At 44.2% G+C, this 20,509-nt stretch overlaps 1 protein-coding gene and 1 long non-coding RNA gene across 16 annotated transcripts in view; one reads left to right on the top strand and one right to left on the bottom strand.

Annotated features, from left to right (window-relative positions):
* Positions 1-7,736, bottom strand: part of SOX6 (SRY-box transcription factor 6) — a 380,820-nt gene extending 373,084 nt beyond the window's left edge. For 6 of the 15 annotated variants that reach the window (XM_068685208.1, XM_068685193.1, XM_068685201.1 and 3 more), the window contains exons 1-2: positions 7,043-7,255; positions 6,368-6,547 (exon numbers count right to left, since the gene is read on the bottom strand). The gene's annotated coding sequence lies outside the window, so the exon portion shown is untranslated. Of the gene's footprint in view, positions 1-123; positions 143-702; positions 841-1,954; positions 2,270-6,367; positions 6,548-6,690; positions 6,893-7,042; positions 7,256-7,332 lie in introns of those variants that run through there. The other 9 variants (XM_068685209.1, XM_068685196.1, XM_068685204.1 and 6 more) reach the window with 5 other exon arrangements.
* LOC137857948 (uncharacterized) lies at positions 912-6,345 on the top strand. Its single transcript, XR_011097410.1, has 3 exons — positions 912-1,918; positions 2,262-2,689; positions 4,007-6,345. It is a non-coding gene; the product is annotated as an uncharacterized lncRNA (long non-coding RNA).
* Positions 7,737-20,509: the final 12,773 nt, after the last annotated feature.

Below are 20,509 nucleotides of genomic sequence, written 5' to 3'. Positions count from 1 at the left end.
CGGCAGCACGCAGCCCCTGCTGCAAAGCGGGTTAACTGCGCGCTGCTGGGGAGCGCCGGGAGGCAGCGGAGCGGGAGCCGGGGGCAGAGGGGCAGCCGGTGCCGAGCGGCCGCCGGGAGGTACCTGCTCCTGCTCCCTGCTCCTGCTCCCTGCTCCTCCCTGCTCCTGCTCGCATCGCGCCTCTGCCTTCCCCGGCCGGCTGCCGCCGGCGGTCCCCCCGTGCATGCATTACACGAGCGGTGCCCGCTCCTCCCGCGCCAGGGCGAGCCGCGGAGGCGCGCTCATTAGCTCCCACTGATGAGTCCTTTCAGGATCGTGAATGGAACAATTGTCAAAAACTGCGGGAAAAAACAACAAGCCCTGAGACTCCTAGCCACAGGCGCAGCTTGTGTGCGCGCATGTGACATTTGCAGGCAAGCCAGATCTGTTCGTAAACTCTTGAGCGTTATTCGAGATAAAACATTACATTGCTTATACGGTTAAAGAGGCTGCTTATCCCCGATCAAAAAACAAACAGCTTCGGAGGCAGGGAAAGCCAGGAAACGAGCAAGCTCTCCGCCAGACACACCTTGCCTTCCTCGGATCCTACAGCACTGTCTACAACCAGCTGCGCTGTGCTCTCGCAACTGTCACTGCTTCGTTTTAAAAGAAGAAGAAGAAGAAGAGTAATAATAATAAGTGAAATACTTCCTGGAAACTTACTTCGCATTTAGTTTAGGCACTATTCTTTTTTTCAGCTCGCAAAGGAAGCCGTTTTGTCCAGGTTAGGTATTGTCTACTTATGGATCAGCCTCTGGCTAAGGGTTTATTTTAATTTATGGCTTATGCATTCTTTTAAGGTCGATTTGCATGACCTCCGGCAAAGAGCTACGGCAGCAAGAAATCCCAAGCCGAACGTTGCCACAAAGCGGCACACATCGCCCCTTCTCCGGGTGCAGACAGAGCTCGCAGATGATGGACTGCTCCCCCCCCCCCTCCTCCCTCGTGTATCACGAATTCGGGTGCGATATCAATTTTAAAGTTTTCCGTATAACTTTATCCAAGCCCCCTGCTTGGAGAGATAAGGCGCCGCCGCAGAAGCGCAGCTCCTCGGGACAGTGCCCCGCTGTGGCCGAACCCGGCATCGCCGCCGGCGGGTCCCGGAGCTTTGTAGGGTTCCCCGCTCCGCGCACAGCACTCATTTGTGGCCAACTTCAAAGCAGTCACCCACCTCGAACTTAACGGAGAATTTAAAAGCACCACTAAGCTCCTTTCGCCTTGCTCCAGCCCGCGTCTTTCGGGGTGAGCCGCGAAGAGAAGCCCACGCCAACACTTGGGAGCAGTGACAGCAGCGCTCTGCTCTCAAAGATTTATTTCGGATTTTATTTTTCCTCTCTCTCTCTCTTTCTCCCTCTCGTGTTAGTTCCTTACGTACAATATCTTCCCAGCACCATGTGTTCGCCTGCCGTGGGTGATCTTAAAATACAGCGCTGATCTGTCACTACATTTTAAAATAAACTCTACTCGGGGAGGATGAGAAAGTGTTGTGATTTCGAGGCACTGAGGTCCCTTAATGTCTCTGAAACCTCGGGATTCAAACAGCCCCGGAAACTCTCCCGGGGACGAGACTATAACTACTTTTTCCTAAGGGGGAAAAAGAAAAAATAAAGGGGGGAAAAAAAAAACCTCGTGGTACAAAAGTAAATAATCGTGCAGGGGGAGGCGGGGGGAAGGGGTGAATTCAGCAACGTTAAAAGCTAAACAACACATCTACCTCCGGACGCTGCTCCTTTACTCAATTGCAACTAACAACCCATTAAAGACAGCGCAGGGGGAACCGGATTCTCTCCTGCAAAGCGACATAAATCCAGCGAAAACCCATTAAACCACCACCGCCGCCACCAAGCAACGCAGCACTACACACCACAGCAAACAACAGGTATACAACACAATAGGGCTTTTTTTTCCTGGTTACCTCCTCGGGATCCAGTGTGGCACAAAGCACTGGGAGAGCCTCCTTTTTTTTTTGCAACGCGCTTCGGTAATTTTCATTTAAAAAAAAAAAAAAAAAAAGAGAGAGAGAGCAGGAGGTGAAAGGGGGGAGGGAAGGGAGAATAAATGGGTAGTAATTCGGTAAAATAAAAGAAAAAAACTAGAGTCTGCTGGTGTTTCTCCGGGCCATGGATGTGCAGGATCCCGATCGTTAGAAGTTTGCGGATGGGTTGCCTGGAGATTTGGTTACAATCAGGTTCATTATTATTTTTTTTTCCTCCTGAAACAAGTGAAGGCGATGGTTACTGCTGTCAATCTTGGCAATCAATGTGAGCGGCCATGTCGTAAGTATTCAAAGCATTTCCCGTCGTGCAACATCAGAAAGTGAGTGGCCAGGGCATTGATCTGAGGAAGGCAAAAGGAGGCAGGGCTCCCCCGCCCAGACAGCACAGGCAAGATGAGACAACACAGAGAGAGAGAGAGAGGGAGAGAGAGAGAGAGAGAGAGGGAAAGGCAGAGAGGGAGAGGGAGGCTCAGAGCGAGTGAGCGGGGAAAGCAACAACTGCAGAGAAAGTGAGCACAAAACAGAAAGTGAAATCACCCCAGGCTGCCAGCCGCATCCCCGAGAAGCTATCACCACTCACATTGCTATTAGACAAATGAAACCTAAAACCTCTCTCCTCTAATGACCACTGATTGCCCGGAGTGGTGAGGAAAGGTACCAGAAAGTTACCGGGCGGAGGGGGGGGGCGAGGGCGGGGAGGGGGAGGCGGCCGGGGGCCGGAAGAGGGGGAGGGCGGCCGGGGGGGGCCGGGGGAGCCGCTGCGGGGCCGGGGCTGCGCGGGGCGAGCGGCGCGGAGCTCCCGGCGCGGCCCCCCCGGCGCCCCCCGGCCGGGCAGGGAGGCGGGCACACGCCGCCGAGCCTCCCGGAGGAGGAGAGGACGGACAGACGGCCGGACAGAAAGAAAAGAAGAAGAAGGGGGCGGGAGGGGGGGGGGTAAGGAGGGGGGGGGGAGCCGGTCCGCAGGACGCGGGCTGGGCCGGCGGGGACGCAGGAGGAAGGCGCTGGAGGAGCGCTGACTGACAGCTGCTGAGCGGGGCTCTGAGCAGCCCGCTCGGGGGAAAAAGCAGATGAAACAGAGGGTGAAGCCCAGCCGAGGGGGGGGCTGGCTCCGGGAGCACACGGGACGGGAGCACGGAGAAGGCGGCCGGAGCCGCCAGCCCGCTCCCCCCGGGGAGGCGGCCCCGGGGCGGGGGAAGCCGGGCACGGGCACCCCCGGGCCGGGCACGGGCACGGCTGGAGCCGCAGCTGGGCGAGCTTTCAGCAGCGGCACCACGCACATCTCCCTCCCTCTCCCTTAGCTAAAGGCAACAGACAGGGACGGGAACGCCAATTTAGGAACTCACGCTCCTCTGGAAGTGCTAATTGGGAGGGGAGGGGGGGGGGAAATCCGGGAGAAAGACGGGGAAAACTCTGAGGAGAGAATCAACCGAAGGCACGGAGTAATGCAAAGCCCAGCAAGTCTCTCCCCTGTGTTTTTACATGCCAAAGGTAAACATAAAAGAGCCTTTCAAACTGGCAGGGGCCCGCAGATCAGGTGGGCAAACAGCGCTGCAAAGCCAGCGTCTCCCTCTTTTGATATTATTCACACCTAGGCTAAACTGTTGTTAAGATGGGAGTGCGGAAAGCAACCTCAAGCCCACAAAATGAGAGAGAGAGAGAAGTTGTTGATTCATCTCTGTATTTTTGGCACTTTCTCCCCATTTTCCAGAAGGCGCCTGGAACAGTTAGTAACAGAGAAACTTTTTAATTTTAAAATAGCTTCCTAACTTATAGAGGCCAAAAAGACGAGGAGAAAGCCTCATTTCGCTTCCCTCCTCTCTCAAGTAGAAATGTGCAGAATAGGTTAGAGCCAGAGGTCTGCTCAGCCCTCCCGCAAATGAACCTTGCTTTCTAAGGACGTGCTGAAAATCGAGCAGCGACGTGATGGCACAGAACTGATCTGCTCTGGCTCCGTTTCATTTTGTTCCCCAGCTGTAAAACTCAAAGCACGACGAGAGTCGGGCACGCTGCAGCCTCTACCTTGCTACCCGCCGTACCATCGTCCCTCTCTAGTCCAGTCCAGGGAAAATAAGTTTTAAGTCAGAAGCTCGTGGAATAACGGACCTAGTTCATAAAGTATTTGTGGCGATTCCGCTGCGATAACAGGAGCAATCGAGTCTTACCCGGCAAGCAACAAACACCTTGAAACAGAACTTGAAATTTATCTAGGAAGGCTTTACCGTCAAATTAGCTGGCTGAGGGCATAGCAGCTAATTTCCATGCATTCTTTCAATTTTAATGAAAGATGCTAAAAACCTGTAATTCGGAGACAGGGTAAATTGTTCGACTGCAGCTGCTGAGTGTGTATTCACCTGCGTTCAGCTAATTCAAACTATTCATCTTGCTGCAGTTATCTAAGGTATGGATTTAACAACAGGAAGCAGCTTCCCTTCCAGATATCGCTACGTGGTTTTTAGTCTTTAATTGTAAGAATTCCTGCGATAGGTCAGTAACACTTTCCTTGTAATACATTTCGACCTGCTGCAAGTAAAGGAAACAACCTGACTTTACGCATAACTAGTGGCTTTGGCGCACAAAAAAAATGAGTTCTGCAAGGAAGCAGATGTAAGCAGAACACAAGGACGACCCGTCCTATCCGAGTTCACTACCCCACCAATTTATTGCTGGAAGTGTTTTTCTTTCAAGAAAAACAGAAGAAAAAAAAAAAAAAAAAAACACCTACATCCTCAAATGCAGCCTCCTCCTTCGAACAACTTATAAAGTACGAGGCGGTAATGGGACAAGAGATAATGAAGGCATCAGAAAAAAATTAACCGCCCACCTAGGTCCAAATGAGAGGAGCATCCCTCTGCACTCCCGAAAATCCCGTGCAGGGAATGACACTCAGCTGGGGCAGGACAGCGCAGGGATGCGCCCGCATTCCCAGGCGGAGCGCGAGTAATACTCTCTAGCTTGTTGCTTCCCCTGTGTGATCAATTAAGTTCCAGATGCAGCGCACACTGCCAGAGCGCTTCAACTTCTCCGCGGTAGAAAACGAGGACTCCGTGGGCATTGTATGCAAATCTGCGTGTATGTGCGCTGCACAGGAATAATTGCGTTTCCCTCTTTGTTTGCATAAGGGAACATCCGCCGTGCAGATACGTACACACGTGCAGAGAAACAAGAAAACGCTTTTACTTCTAGCGTTGCCATGCGCTTAGAGACTAGACTGCATTTTAAGTTACTTCTCTAGCTTTTTCTTCAGGAAGGGTAAAGACAGCCAGAGCAGCCAGCGCGGGCAGATGTTGGGGGCTGCTGGGCTGCTCTGGGTCCCCGCAGCGGGAAGGAATCGGAGCCTCTCGGTTCACGTCGGGGCACTTACCTGTTCGCAGCTGTCAGCGCATTTTGCGCCGTCTCTCTCATTAAATACACAAAAGTAAAGCGATGTTCAACAAGCAAAGCAACCTGTCCGTGCGTTAAGTTTTACACAGCCCGTCTTTAAACAGATGAACAAACCTACAACTCCTGTAGAGTTGGTGGAACAGTCTCTGAAGTTTTGATTCAAAGAGCAAGAAATTCCGCCTTAAAAGTCATTCACACAATTCTAAACTCCCCCCTCTCCCCAGTTAATGCCGGGCAATTAACAGGCACGTTTCAAAATTCCCTCTCCTGACACTCCCCGACAATGAAGACTTTTCACAGGCACGTTAAAGATGTTCAGAGAAACTTTTGCAAAATAATCAACAGCATCTGAGAGAAAGCTAAAGGAAAAGAAGTTAAAGCCTCATCATCCGATTGGGAGAAAGTTTTGCTAGACAAGATAAAAGCAGATCACTGCACGTTTTTTCACAAGCAGCCCCATCAGCTGATGCGAGCTCCCCTAGAACCAGAACCTCTGGCGATCTCCTCAAAATTTAGGGGACGTTTGCATTTTGTAACGCCCAAAGCTAAAGATCTGACTGAAAACAAAAACCTCTGAATTCTTTAGAGCGTCATCTGCCAACACAGTGTATTGTCCTGGCAGAAACAGGATCAAGGAGACTTTAATTTCATTTGAAACTGTGCATCATCTTGACAGTAAAGCAAAAAGCCGCAGCAACAACCTCCCCAGTCCCCCCCTCCCCCGTTCCAAAAAAATAAAAAAAAATATATTAAAAAAAAAAAAAAGAGAAAAATGGAAAAAACACATAAACTTTTACAAAGAAAATAAAAGCAAGTTTAATATGAAAACCCCTTCCTGTCTCGGAAAGTTCATTTTAAAGGTCCCCTCTGTAAATCTAAAGTGCAAACACCAGGCTAAGGTAGTGAGTGGCTGGAATTTGCATGCTGATAAGAGAAGGCTGTTGTACTTACAGTGACAGAGGGCAGGCTGCGGAAGAAAAGCTGTTTGTGTTAGCCTGAGAGTCACCCAGGGCTGCAATGAGAGGAGAAGAGAGGAGTGGGAGTGCCAAGCTGGATACACCTTCACCGCATCTCATCACATCTGCCAGCCTCTCTCTCCCTCTCTCTTTCATTTCCACATTCCCTTTGTTCCTGAAAAAAAAAAAAATCTACACGTCACATCAGTCCCCAGATGCAGTCTACACCAAAGAAAAAAAAATGAATAATTCAATCAAACTGTGCATAGTCTCTAAGGCAATAAATCTATTGCACTTAAAGAAACGAAGGGTAATTACCGCTATAGAATTAGAATAAGGCCAGAGCGCGCAGGGATCCCAGGGTCTGTAAACTCCACGGTCAAATAAAGTTTCATTTATTTAATCCTTTGACAACCCCAATGTAAACTAAAGGGGAGGATCAGAACTTATTCCGGTTGGCTTTGAGAATGCTTGAAGTGAATGTTATAAAAGCACAGCGCCCGTGATCTGTAACAAACACAATGCAAGGAAGTAGAAGTGTTTCACCGCATCACCTCCAGGGTCCGTTCCCCCCTCCCTAATGAAGAGCAGACCACACTCCCACTTCCACCGGCTTCTGCTGCTCTCTGCAAGTGCAGCGGGAATCGCTGGCAGCCAGCAGCCGCCTTACCTGCTCCCAGATTGCCAAGAAAGCCTGACAAAAACTCAGGCTAACCGGCAAGTCTGTTCCACGCTCTGGCGGAGAGAAGCCACGGGGGATTTGCACCAGCGAGGATTGACTCGAAACGCTGCCCCCGACTTCGGGATTCGCGCTGGGCTGAGTTTGGGGACTGCCTGCCGGGGGGCGGGGGGAGCACGCTGGGGAGCGGATCCCAGCTGGGCAGGCGGCAGCGCTGCCGGAGCCCTGCCACAGAGCGGCCGGGCTGGGCCGGCGGAGAGCCGCGCTCTGCCCTCTCCTACCTCTAACGCTGCGCTCCCGGCTCGGAGGTAAGATGACTCTATATTGGGTTTATTCTCGCCGGGGAACTCGGCTCCCAGGGGCATGCTTCGGGATTAATGAGGGCGGCGGCTCAGGGCTGCGTCTCCTCAGATCGTTACACTCAAATCAAGCCGGAGTTTAACGTCGGCATCTGCTGCTTTGCACTTTCAATCACATTCTTTGTAAACTTCTCTTGGGGGGCTAGGGGAGGAGAGAGAGAAGGGGAAGAAAAACAGCCCCAGGTGAGACCTTGCCGGCAGGACGAGGCGCGCTCTCGCTCTACCTCTGCGCGGCTCCGCGCCGGCCGGGAAGATGCGAGCACCTTCCCCCGACGCCGGGCAGCGCATCTCCGCCGCCTGAGCCGCTTGCACAGGCAGGTTTGATTTCTCCAAAACATTAACGGAACTGTTATTCTAATAAAGGTAAACTAGCAAACACGCTTGCCTCTCCGCTCGCTCGGGCTTTGTTTACGTGCTTCAAACGCCACCGTGAGGCCAGCGCACATACAGCAGCGAGAGCAGCCGCCTGCCAAGGAGCTCTCGGATTAGCACTTGGCGAAGCAAAACAAACAGCGGCAGCGCGAAAGTCAGCGCGCAGCCCGCTGCCGGCGGCCGGGCGGCTCCGCGGGGGGAGCGCCGCCGGGCCCGGCAACGCGCGGGGCCGCGGGAGGGAGGGAAGGGGGCGGAATGGAAGGAGAAGGAGAAGGAGAAGGAGAAAGAAGGAGAAGGAGAAGGAGAAGGAGAAGGAGAAGGAGAAGGAGAAGGAGAAGGAGAAGGAGAAGGAGAAAGAAGGAGAAGGAGAAGGAGAAGGAGAAGGAGAAGGAGAAGGAGAAGGAGAAGGAGAAGGAGAAGGAAGGAGAAGGAGGAGTTCTCCCGAGCCGGCCGCCCCGCGTCCCCCCGCGCTGCTCCCCGCCACCCCCGGCCGCTGGTGCGGGGCGGCTCCCGGCGCCGGGGAGCGCTGCGGGGCTTCGCCCGGGGCCGGGGCTTCCCCAGCCCTCCGGGTGCTCGCAGGTCAGAGCCTAAGTTTATCACCTACGTTTGATTCTTTTTTTTTGCAACAGAAGGGGGATTTTTGTAAAAAACAAGGGGCTGCTGTGCCCCACGGACAGCGCCTCCCGCTGTGGCAGGGCTCAGCGCAGGGGGGCTGAGGCACTCTCCAGGCACACGGGAGCCGTGGCAGCGGCTGAGCGGCCGGACACGGTGATGCCGTCCCCACCGCCACCAAAAGGCTGAGGGCCCGCAGGGACCCTCCCGGGGCACTGCCAGCAGGGGGACGCGGCTGCCCCCCCAGCGCGGCGGGGGGCCCCGCGGCAGCCCCGTCACCCAACTCTTGGCCACAAGTTGCACCGGCAAACCAAGCGCTGCTCTGAATCTGGAGAACGCTGACAAGTTAAAAAAGAAAAAAAAAAGAGGCAGGTACATTCAGATGTGGTTAGAAATGACAGGAGGATTGCATACCTGGCCCTGTGCAGGTATGGAGTAAAGCAAGAGAAGCAGTGGTGCAGGTAACTGTGTGGGGAAGGTGCTTCTTCCACCGAAAAGCATTTGCTCTTCCCAGTCTGGGTGTTTCAGCTAACAGCAGGACTCGTCTAGTTGTCACCTTGATAATTTTTCTACTGCCACCTCAGTATACCATTATGACCACAGAACGCTGTTATCATATAAAAAAGCACTTCAAGATGAACGATCACATCAAAAGTCCCTTTCAGAAGCAAGTCAGGGCCACCCAGATGATACGAGCAGCGAGCACGGCACTCACACCAAGGCACCTCTGCCCCGAGCACACACCTGGGGGGCCCCTGCTGGACCAGAGTCCCCAGCCTCAAGGCTCACGGGCTGTGCTTTGTGAAGGAGGAAGGACAGACAGACAAATACTGGCACCTCCGTGCCCCCCACGTTTGAGGAGCTGGGAGGGCACGCACGCTACAAGACCCCTTACAGCCCACGCTGCTCCTATTTTGTATTACAGCCCCGAGCAAATCGTAGGTCACGATACGAATGTGCAGGCTGCTGAATATTTTTCCCTAGAATCTCATTCACAGAGAAGCCTTGGCTCACCGTGATTATTGCAGTCCCTGCGGGCTACTGTAAGGGGTTATCAGTGCACCACGGGGCTTTTCTTCTCCTTACTGGCTACGTCCGATCCTGACAGTGCCTGCTGGAATTCAGCTGGAGAGGTATCAATTCTATAGTCTAGCACTGTACCTATCAGTTTATTTTTTTGTACATCAAAAAAAAAAAATCCCAACAACAAAGCACGATTTTTAAAGTTCCTGACCTAACTAACATGTTACAAACAAGATACTATGTAAAAACCAAAAAACCCCAAAGGCCAGAATAAATACACAAAGCTGTCTTTGACCTGGGGACTGGCCCACATGACAAACAAATGCATTGCCACTAAGCCACATACGTATGCCGCATGAACAGAAATAAAAGTGCTCAGGGTAGGCCAATGATTTTGTGTTTTATATCACTACTGCCGTGCCCTTCTAAACTGCATCGGTTTTAAGATGTTCCTGTGATTTTGTGATAATCCAGCCTAAACTTGTAGGCCTGTGGCATTGTCAATTGTTTCACCCACAAGCCCAAATGCTGTGCATGTGAAGTGCATGCTTCTGGTCATGAGGGTCAAGATGACCATGCCAAAATGGAGAAATGGTTTAGAAAATATCAAGAAAAAAGGTGAAGATGACTACAAAGAAATTTTGGGGTACGAAGTTGTTTTGGACGGTCCCATTTCGCACAACGCTTATGAAGCTGGTGGCACACTGAATGGGCACTATGGCTGTCTCCTCTCTTTGATCACCCCTAAGAACACCTCACATTTTCTAACCAAAATAGGCAGTAGTAACTTCTCGCACCAAAGTTGACTAAGAAGCAAAGCACTGTATAAATCTTTCAAAACATGTTTAAATATAGCTTACTGAACTGGGACCACTGGGCAGAAACTGCTGAAACTATTCAGACTGTTAAAAACTAAAATGCGACATGATCTCAACATATGTGAACATTCAATTATATGATTTTTTTTTTCCAACATAATATCAAATTTAAGACTGAAGTAAAGTAAATGTGACTTGACTGCTTTGGAATCTTCCTAAGACAAATGACTGGAAGAGAAAGGTGTTTTATTTCCTATTTGAATCAATGATCAATAAGTCTTCTACACGAGAATCATGAATTTGGAATATAAAACACACTTTTCTAATATGTGTAAGTTAAACTGAATAAAATAACTATATTTTTAGAGCAAAACTCACCATTTTTTAAGTCACTGCAGTCCGTAATTATGAAGTAACTTGAATAAGGCATCTTACATTGGTCCTAAATTTTTTACTCAAGTAAAACACTCATTGATTCCAATGTGAGTGTTGCCTGAGTAATAGAGTTCCCTGTCAAACTGTTAAAATCAGCTAACTTCTAAAAAGCCTGCGGATTGATGGAATAGCATGATTATACTGAAGGTATGTATTTAATACGGAAAAAATAATTCAAGCTACCAGGCAAAGGCTTTTTAACATTTACAATAAAATAAAGTGGTAATCTATGCAGATATTTTAAGGCGGTTTATAATTCTGTGCCTGGTCATACAGACTCTTATGCTTGTGACTTTATTTATGAAAGTGAATCGGTACTCTCGTGTCACAAACATTTGTGGTTTAGCATCTAAGACAAAAGAAATAGGAATAAATGGGCTTTAAATAATCCACTAGCAAAACAAGGCTATTTGTAACTCAATTAAGGTGGATTACGGTGTAGGAGTTATTTTGGAATGTCGTATTTAAAAGTTTGTGACTGATGATATATATTTTCTTTGTCTGATTGCATAAGCTCTTCATCAGCATTGCATATAGTACAGTTAGATTTTTTTAAATGTTCTTATAAAAATTAGAACTCCTGTACAAAGACACCAACATCAAGCAAACGAAAAACACCAAAATACACCTTGTTCTCTCTTTTATTTAATGAAGTATTGAAATCTTAATTCTAACAAGAATACTAAGTAAATAAATGTTAACTCTGCTCAGTATTAGCATAGTTGAAATCGCAGTTTATAAATTTTTGAGAGCATCGCCATCATGATATGGTTGTCATAGAAACTGCAACAATATGTCATTTCAATTATTTTTACATGCAGTGATGCTGAGGTCTGTGTAACAATTTTTTTTTTTAAGAAGTTATTGAAGTAAATATTGAAAAGCAGGAATAAAAATATGAATAGGTAACAGTTCCCTTAAACTATTATTTAATTAAGAAAACAGGAAGAAATCTAAATATTGTTAAAACTGTAATTCAGCACATAGCTGGAGAAACTAGTTATGTAGACTAGTAGACTTTCACTTCAAAACCACTGAAGTTAAAAGAGAAAAGACAGAAACATTCAAACTCTGATTGAAAATAGTATCATTTCCCAATGAAGCAGATTTGACAAAATACGGGAAAAAAAAAGAAAAAAAAAAAAGAAAAAAAAAAGATTTATTCCTCTAAGAAATATAAAATATTAAACAGTTTTAAACCATGAATGGTCCCTTTATGTGTGTAAGAAGCAAAAAGTCAAATGTTACAAATCCAGAACCAAATACAATAATAATAAAAAAAAAGCTTTAAAAGGTAGGAAATGTAACATGAATAGATTTATTTTTCCTGTATAATGCAGCTACTGTGTGTTATGAATGCTACCTTAAGTAAATTATTGCCAGACACACTCAACTGACATTAATGACTTGATTATTAGAACAGAAAAGCTAACCAAAATAAAGGCAATGTTTTTCTTGTTGTTGTTGTTGTTGTTTTGCTTTTTTTTTAAATAATTGTGTTTTAGTGGTATGATTTTTTTTTTATTTTTTATTTTTTTTACTGTTACAGGAAAGCATCAGCATATAGTCTTGGTTTTGTATTGCATATATAAGATACAATACCTAATCCAATAGTTTATACATGAAAGAAAATGCTGAGCAGATCCTAGTGAGAAAGAATGTAGGTTTTCAACACGTTTTACACAGTAATCAATAATTACACAGTATATTTTGTTTAAATTTACGGAGTTGTCACATAGAGTAGAATATGCAAGACCTTTCAAACTGAGACATGAAACAAGCTGTTTGTAAGTAGATGGAAACTACCAATATTGAAAACAAAACCAAAGAAAAGAAAAAAAAAAGGAAAGCAAAAGCAAAAAAAAAAAAAAAAAAACAAAACAGCAGCCTAAAGAAGCTATCTGAAGCGAGAAAGGAGAAGCATCTAGAGCTATCCTTTCTGATAGGATTAAGGAATGCTACAAAAGCATTTAAATCTCTAGTTTTCCCTGACAATTAACAATGAAAAGCAGATGTTTACAAAGCTATTTTACATGCTGGTTTATAAGATGCTAAAAGATGGTTTGTGGATGGTAAGAAGGAAGAGCTGGATAACTGCTTGTCTGGTGTATATTTAAAAGCATTTTCATTGGCTCAGTTATTGTTAATAATGAAAGAAACACTTTGTGCTGTATGGCTGTGACTATAGAAAACTGCCGTCATAAAGTCCTCAGCAAACTCTTAAGATGCAATTTACAAAGATAATAATAACACAGAATTATTTCACTTCTCTGAATGCTACACATTTGCATACCAGGACTGTGTACAATATACTCATAATGCACATTCATAACAACAAGGACTTCTTAACACTGCAACAGCACAAGATCTGTGCATTAAAAATCTACAGTTCCAAGTTTTTCTTTTTGGTGGCAAACCATTTGTCTGTATCAGCCAGATGCTCTGCATCCACACAGGATAAGCCCACATTCAATTCTACACCTTCACCGAATGTCATCATAGCAAGGAAATTACGGAACACTGGATGGTAGCAATAATACGAACCACTTCACTCTCCTATCAAAATATGGCAAATTCACTTTTCACACAAATTACAGAAGAAGTCTGGTCTACAAGTGTGAGTCAGGAGATGTGGGTTCTATTCCTGGCTGTGCTACAAACCTACAGAGTGTTTTTGAACAAGTCACTTACACCAAGTCACTTGAGCAAAAAAAAAAAAAAAAAAAATTCAAAGAATGCATGCCTCAAGCTCGATTTAGACAGATCCCTATCTGCTTATATCAGATGCATGCAAATGTAGGCATCTGTCTCTGAAAAGCTGGGGCCTATCCTTTCTGGACTTTTCATCTTCTTATCCTATTTCTTTGTTGGGAAACGTAATTCATAAAAGACTGCTCACATCAATTATATTTATGTGTAACGAGAGCACCATTAAAAGTCCCAGTCCTGCAAAGACTCACATGCACGTTTCACTTCACACATTTGTGGTAGTCCAATTTACTCTAATAGAATTATTCACTCTGTATAATTCTAGGCATATAAACTTCTGCAGTATCAGGAACTAGCTTAATGGAATAGATAACGTGTAAAAATACTCATACAAGTTAGTAATGAGGCTCAGACTTCACATCCTTGAAGTCCTACATCACATTCTACGGCAGGATTCTTTAGCTATTGCTATTATCATGGCCTAATAGAAGCAAGAGGATGCACAGCCAACCTAACATTAAAAATGTTGCCTATCTTATCGCATCTACATTTTCAAAACAAACAAAAACCTCTTTGTGCCATATAAAAAATTTCAAAAAAAAAAAAAAAAAAAAACACTTTAGTTCTAATCGTAAGAGATACTCATAAATCACCTGTGAGTTACCACCATCCAAGCTGGTTTTTATTTTACCTCAGACACTGAATAAATTCCAATTCCTGTTAATGCTTATGTTCTTCCTACTATTTACTCTGTTATAAATGAATATATTGCACTGAAGCACAACAATATTTAATTCATATTAGTTGGCCAGATTTAATTTCTTTGATGGACTCTAAAACAACTCAGAATTCCCATCTATAGGCTACTCTCTTGGAGTAAAATTATGCTACATATATAATGATATGCAAAGTAGGTCAAGTTCCCAATTTGCAGATACAGCCATACTTAACTTCACCCAAATGGGGACTGCTTATGGTTTAAACTAAACATGAATATCAATGTTTACAGAATTGGGGCAGAAAGTAGCAAACAGTCTTCCTGATTTAGATGGATTTTTACACAAATTATAAATAACACAAATTATTTACACAGAAATCTAACAGCAAGGCATTATTGAAAATATTTTGTATACCTTTTAAAGAACACCCTGGGGAAAATACCTTCTCAGAAGCAGTTATTGGTAGGGGAGATGGGGACAAAAGGAGGAAACTTCTGCCTCGGTCTGTAAGAGCCCGCACTAATGCCAAATCGTGTAGCAGCCAACACAATGCAACGTGTAACTGCCTGTTTTCAGCACTGCCAGCTTCCTCAGCCCTGAGATACGGCAGGTACCATCCCTTCTCCCTCCCCTGCTTCCCCCAGAAATTATACTCCTGGTTGCCTCCTTGACTTCTGGCCTGCCACAACCCTGGGCAAGGGGGCCACGATTTGCCTCTGTCTCAGGATTTTGCCATGATTTTAATTTGATGGCATTTTAATAATACGGACTGGTTAGATTTCTCAGACATCTAAAATGTCTGTGACTAAGGTTTCTTTTTTTTTTTTTTCCTTTCCCCTTTCCTTTTCATTTTTTAACATGTTCACAGTCTTCAGCAAAGGAGCCCATGCTCGTGGAAGTTAGAATTTTAAACAAAATAACAAAATTATGGTGAGCAAAAGGAGAGCACTTTACAATTAGTATGGTCAGCACCACCACCCTCAAATCCCCAACTCTTATGATCAGAAAGTATAAAGTATTATTAGTGTGGTAATTTTCCATTTAAGCATTGAAACCCAGAGTGGATTGTAAAGATATTTTCAAGGGGTCACAGCTTCTGCTTTTGCTTTTCCTGTCCTTTCTAGATCTCACAGCTGTAAGGAAAAATTGTCATGTTATGGTTTGCAATGTACAAAACTAGGGAGAGTTCAGCACGGAATTAACAACGTATTAGGCTTGAATGCACACATCTATTGTGACCACAAATGATGAAAATTCTATAATATATCCTGCATAATCGTTGTGTTTGGCACAGGTAGCAACGCCTAAAAAATGCAGACATGCTTTCTAAGGTTCTGCGTCACATAAGGATTTGTTAAGGCCAATTCAGTGAAAAAGGGAGATAGGAAAAGACTAAAATTGGTGCTTTAAATGTAGTATCCCATACTGAATCTTTTTTTTCAATTCTTGAATTTCAGGTTCTGAAATGCCCAGTCCTCTCCTATAGTGCGTTTGGCACACTTGTTTTCTAAGAGTGGGATTCAAACTTTTCAAAGCCTTTACATGAGGAACTTGTTTCTTTTTGCTCAAGAAATTAATGAAAGATAGGAATCCTTTGATTTAGAGAGAAGTTTTATTTTGTGGAGAATATTAAGGGATTTTACTGTTGATATTTTCACATTAATATACATTATTTATCTCCACAGGGTGGCGAAAAAGAGAAAATTGCAAAGACTTACTGGGTGGCAGGAAGTGGGATTCACTATAATCAACAGCAGCAGGGGACTCTTTGAGGTTGTGTTGCAAGATATATTCAAGATTTTAGCAGAAAGAAAATAATTGCATTTAATATTGTGCTGGTGGGAAATAACATATGTTCAATCTTTTCCAGCTTTTATACTTACATTCAGATTTAGACTCTTGCCCTTAAGATGCAGAGATATTACTCCTTAAGATTTGAAGACTTTTTTTTTTTTTTTTTTTACACTACAGTTATGCAGAGCATGTCATATTATTAGCCAGGTAGAGCTTTATGCTACTTTCAAATTTGCTATTTGACTTCAAAAATTTACCAAAATTTCGTGAACATACTTACTGGACAAAATAAACAGCCCTGTGTTCAATAACCAAGTTATTTCCAACCTATAATGAAGTTTCCAGCATGATGTTCAGATTTTTGAATGAAAAATTCAGAAATAATGTGATTTCTCAGATGTTTGCTTAAAAATTCTTTCTGGGTTGAATCACTACACTTCACAAAAATTCAGAGCTTCTTTAAAGTGGATGTAATTCTGTCTATGTAAAGAGTAGCTGATAAGTTGATGAAATAATTTAAGTTTCTTAATACAAAAAAGCTGCTGGTCTTACAAAGGTTTTCTGCACTTAAGGGTGGAAAAAAATTGTGCGTATGATAAACTAACATTGAGACTCAATTATAACTCGTATAACTTCAGGAAATTAAAAGTAGCTGTCTAGTCTAAGCTAATTGTGTAGAATTCCTTTATAATCAAATACATACATGCAGAGAGGTATCTCCATGACATGTTTCAGAATTGCCCTGCTTTGCCCATAAGAAACTGATGTAGAAAAGGAAAAACTGGCCACTGGAGGAGTCTGCCCCTTTCCCCTGAAGAAGGACTTCGAAACAATTAATTTAGGCGAAAGCTATCTTTTAGTGACTACAGCAGTTGAGATGAATTCTATCTTGCAAGACTATTGCAGCCCTTGTCTAGTCTCACCATTTATGAACATTTCAATGAAAGTTGATTCAATCACTCCTTCTCTTAACCCTATTGTTTTCTGTATTCTCTGCATAAAAACACATCAAAAACTTTTGGAATATGAGAGATGTCAGAGCAGGGCTGTACATCGACACAGACCTACAAGTGCCTGCAAAAAGACTTGAACTGGGAGTTGTGTGTTGAAGGAGAAGGTGGGGGGAACAATCTTCTGTTCAAGAAAAGCCTTCTTGAAAGTAATATCAAGACTAAGCAGACTGGTTTCCTTTGTAAAATGTAATCTCTGTACTTCACAAGCTGCAGTTCCATGGTTACTTATGTGGCTTACTGGCTGGCATCAGAGAGATCACCTTCATCGCTCCCATCCTACTACCATCTTAAGTCAGCTGAAGAAACAGCTCTGGGCTAGGGGAGAGGGGCTGTTGTGATGAGGAAGCAGCTACAAAAAAAACAGTGCTGGCACAATGGGAGACAGAGCTGAGTGTCTGGGTGCTGGTGTGGAGATCATGCCACTGCTGTGAGCTTAAAAGAAGAGTGGAACCACAGCCTGAGGATGCGATCCTGTGGCCCATTAAACAGACAAACAGTCAGTTGACACAGTGCTGCCTCCCATCCTTTCTGTACCAACTAAGCATTTCTATTCTTTCCCTTGCATCAGCACTAACACCCACACAAGCGCGCAGGAGCCAGTTCAGGGAGGTGACTTGTCTGGAAGCTAACCCCACAGCAGTGAAGAGAAAAAAAGAAAAAAAGAGACCAAACAAAAAAAACCTTTCAACCAGATCTGCTCCAAGGAGCAATTCACAGAATGATCACACTAGGGCTAGTGCCAGCACAATGGAGAAGGTGGAAACACAGAGCCAGAGGCAATAGAGGAGACGACAAAGCAGCCCAAACTTAGATCAACTCCAGCTGTGATGGACCCGGAGCCAGAGCCAGCCTGACCACTTACAAGCTTCCTCTAAAACCTCTGCACTTTTTTTTTTTTTGAAAACACTGTGATAGAATGAGTAAGTATACGGAGTCTGAATCACCAAGATGCCAAAGAAAAACAACAAATAAAATCAGGAAGCTTACTTATACACCGAATGAGACAAGAAACAAGAAAAAACACCATGGTCTTAAAGTTGTCTAGCACTGTTTCTGTAGAATGTACTAAGCAAGGACAAATCATTCCTGACTCAAGTCCTGGAGCAATACAGACCACACTTTTCAGTGAGTTTCCACTTTCTAAGCTGTCATTGTGTAGTTTGGGGCTGACAGGAAGACGTTAGCAGTGACTTCAGAAAGCATTCCTTATAGTTTGCAGGACTCCGTAACACCATCATTATAGGACATATTATTCCACAGACTATTTTTTAGATAACCAAAACAAATGTGTGCAATGCACTCATCACTGAGATGAGAAGATAAGGCAGAGACAGCTTCAGAAAGACTGGAAAAGCCTGAGACTGAGAAGCCAAAAGCCAGCATTTAGAAAATTAATGGTGCTCAAGACAGGACTTCTTTTCTCTACGCAGGGATCTTAACTCTGCCTGCCCGCAAACACAGAAATGTGAAGCTTTTGTTATTTCAGGATGTATAGCTTTTCAGTACAAACAAATTTACCCTAGCTTAAGTTTGCAGCGGCCACTATGTAAGATGTGATCAAGTGCTGGAAAAATGAATTTAGAAGAAAGGAGAAAAATCTTTATTTATGGGGAAATAACATCAACAACAAGAAGATTTCTAGTATTGCATTCACTGTAAATAAAAAAGCAACATCTCCTATGGTGGCTATGGTAGCAATGCTAAGAAAAATATCAAAATCTCTGCAAGAGAGAAATTTTCTTAAAGCATTGGAAGTAGACAAAAGCCGAAGGGAAGCTATAAAGGATTGGCATGTTAACTCCTGAAGGAGAACAAGCTCTTTGAAAATAACTTTGATTAGATCAGTAAGCCAATTACATGGAGACTGGCTCAGACCACTGAGGTATTTCATTAGTTTATGTATGCAAGGTATGTAAATAAACAGGTATTAGTTAGTAGGTTTCGTTTTTCTATCTGCAGCCTGTACTAGTTGGAAGGAAGCTAAAACCTATCACCGATTTAGAGGAAAACACATATGAAAATAATAAAAAAAAAATGCTATTGACCACCTGACTTGCCACAAAGGCCCAGAATGAAGGACTGTAACAGACACCAAAGTGACGCTTAGCGTCCTGAAACCTCTGGTCCCAAGAATACATATCGATGAGCAGAGAGGTCTCTACACCTACGTAGGTTAAAGCTGCATTTACATATCCATTTGTGCTCTCACTGTTGTAGTATTTTCCTGTACTGAATTACAAATGCTCTAGGTCCTCCCCTGAAAACTAAGGAATTAGTAACTCTGTATTAATCATATGACAGCGTAAAAAGATTTCAGAACGTTCACTACAAGGGTCAAGGTACATTAAAGGTGAACACAAAGATTTGAACACAAGATGGGATAAAAACGCCTGCTTCTGGAGAATGGCAGTAGAATATTGGGGAAAGAGCGTAAAGGATACAGATTTGGAGAATTCTAGGATTACAGTTTTCTAGAAATGAAAGTTTCCCTGAAGCCTTTTCATGTGTGACTTTCCTTGGACCTATGTACAGATGTTGAGGAGAGGAGAGGAAAGGAAGCAGCCTTATGAAGCTTTGCTTACTGGCCTGTCCTGGGAGAGGCCATAAAAACAAAGTTTAGTTGACTTAATCCAATTTATTTTTTTATTTTTTTATTTTTTTATTTATTTTGGTTAGCGAGCAGAAAGCATCCTGGGAAGGGAAAATATACAGCCACCAGGAGAATAGGACAGCATCTCTGAAAGTGGGAAAAGGAAACATGGACTTTGATGATACGAATGCAAAACCACCTGCAATTCCCATGCCTTTCCAGCCTGTTTTCTTTATGCAGATTTGGTAGCAGTCCTCACAACGGAGTTCTCATTTGTCAAGCAGATCAAGTCAGTTTTGCTTAAACTGCCTGTAGGAGCACAGCTTGAGGATTCAACCACACTTAGTGGCTAGACTTAATTAGATTCAGCATCTGACCATTTTTCCTAAAGGAATTTGTCACGGAGACAGGACACTTTTTTTTTTTTTTTAAAAAAAAAAAAAAAAGGCACAGTTTCATCTTAGTGGAAAGATAGTAAAAGATATGAATAAGAATATAAAAACCACAGAATGTCTTTCCTATCTACAGTATTTTAATGATTTTAATGTACAAACTATACCTCTTGTCTAAGCCATCACAGAGTCCAGAGATTGCAGCTGTGTACCTTTGAAGAAAGCCTGGAACTGCTTCCTTCACTTTGGATGCTTCAGGCAAGGTTTTGCAGTTCCCCATGCTGTGTACCACAGGAGTACCCACTCCAGCACACCTCCTCACTGTCCTACCGTCACACTTTATTTTTAATTTTATCACACTTTTATTTTTAATTACGGCATGCATGCAGAAAACATTGCAATAACACCATTAGGAAGTACCCACCCGAAATTACTAGATCACACAAAGTATTCCAAAACCAACCCACATTTCCTACCTGACATTTTTAAACAACGTCACTGCTGAGGGGAGATCACTGGTCTCCCTTCAGGATCTTGATACCAAATGGCCTCTTTATCAAATGGCAGCCATTAGGAGAATTCATGGGTGAATCGACGATCTTTTAAAGTCTGATGGATCATC

The sequence above is a fragment of the Anas acuta genome, chromosome 5 (assembly GCF_963932015.1).
Source record: "Anas acuta chromosome 5, bAnaAcu1.1, whole genome shotgun sequence".
Taxonomy (NCBI): Eukaryota; Metazoa; Chordata; class Aves; order Anseriformes; family Anatidae; genus Anas; species Anas acuta.
This window is presented reverse-complemented; position numbering and strand designations above follow the sequence as displayed.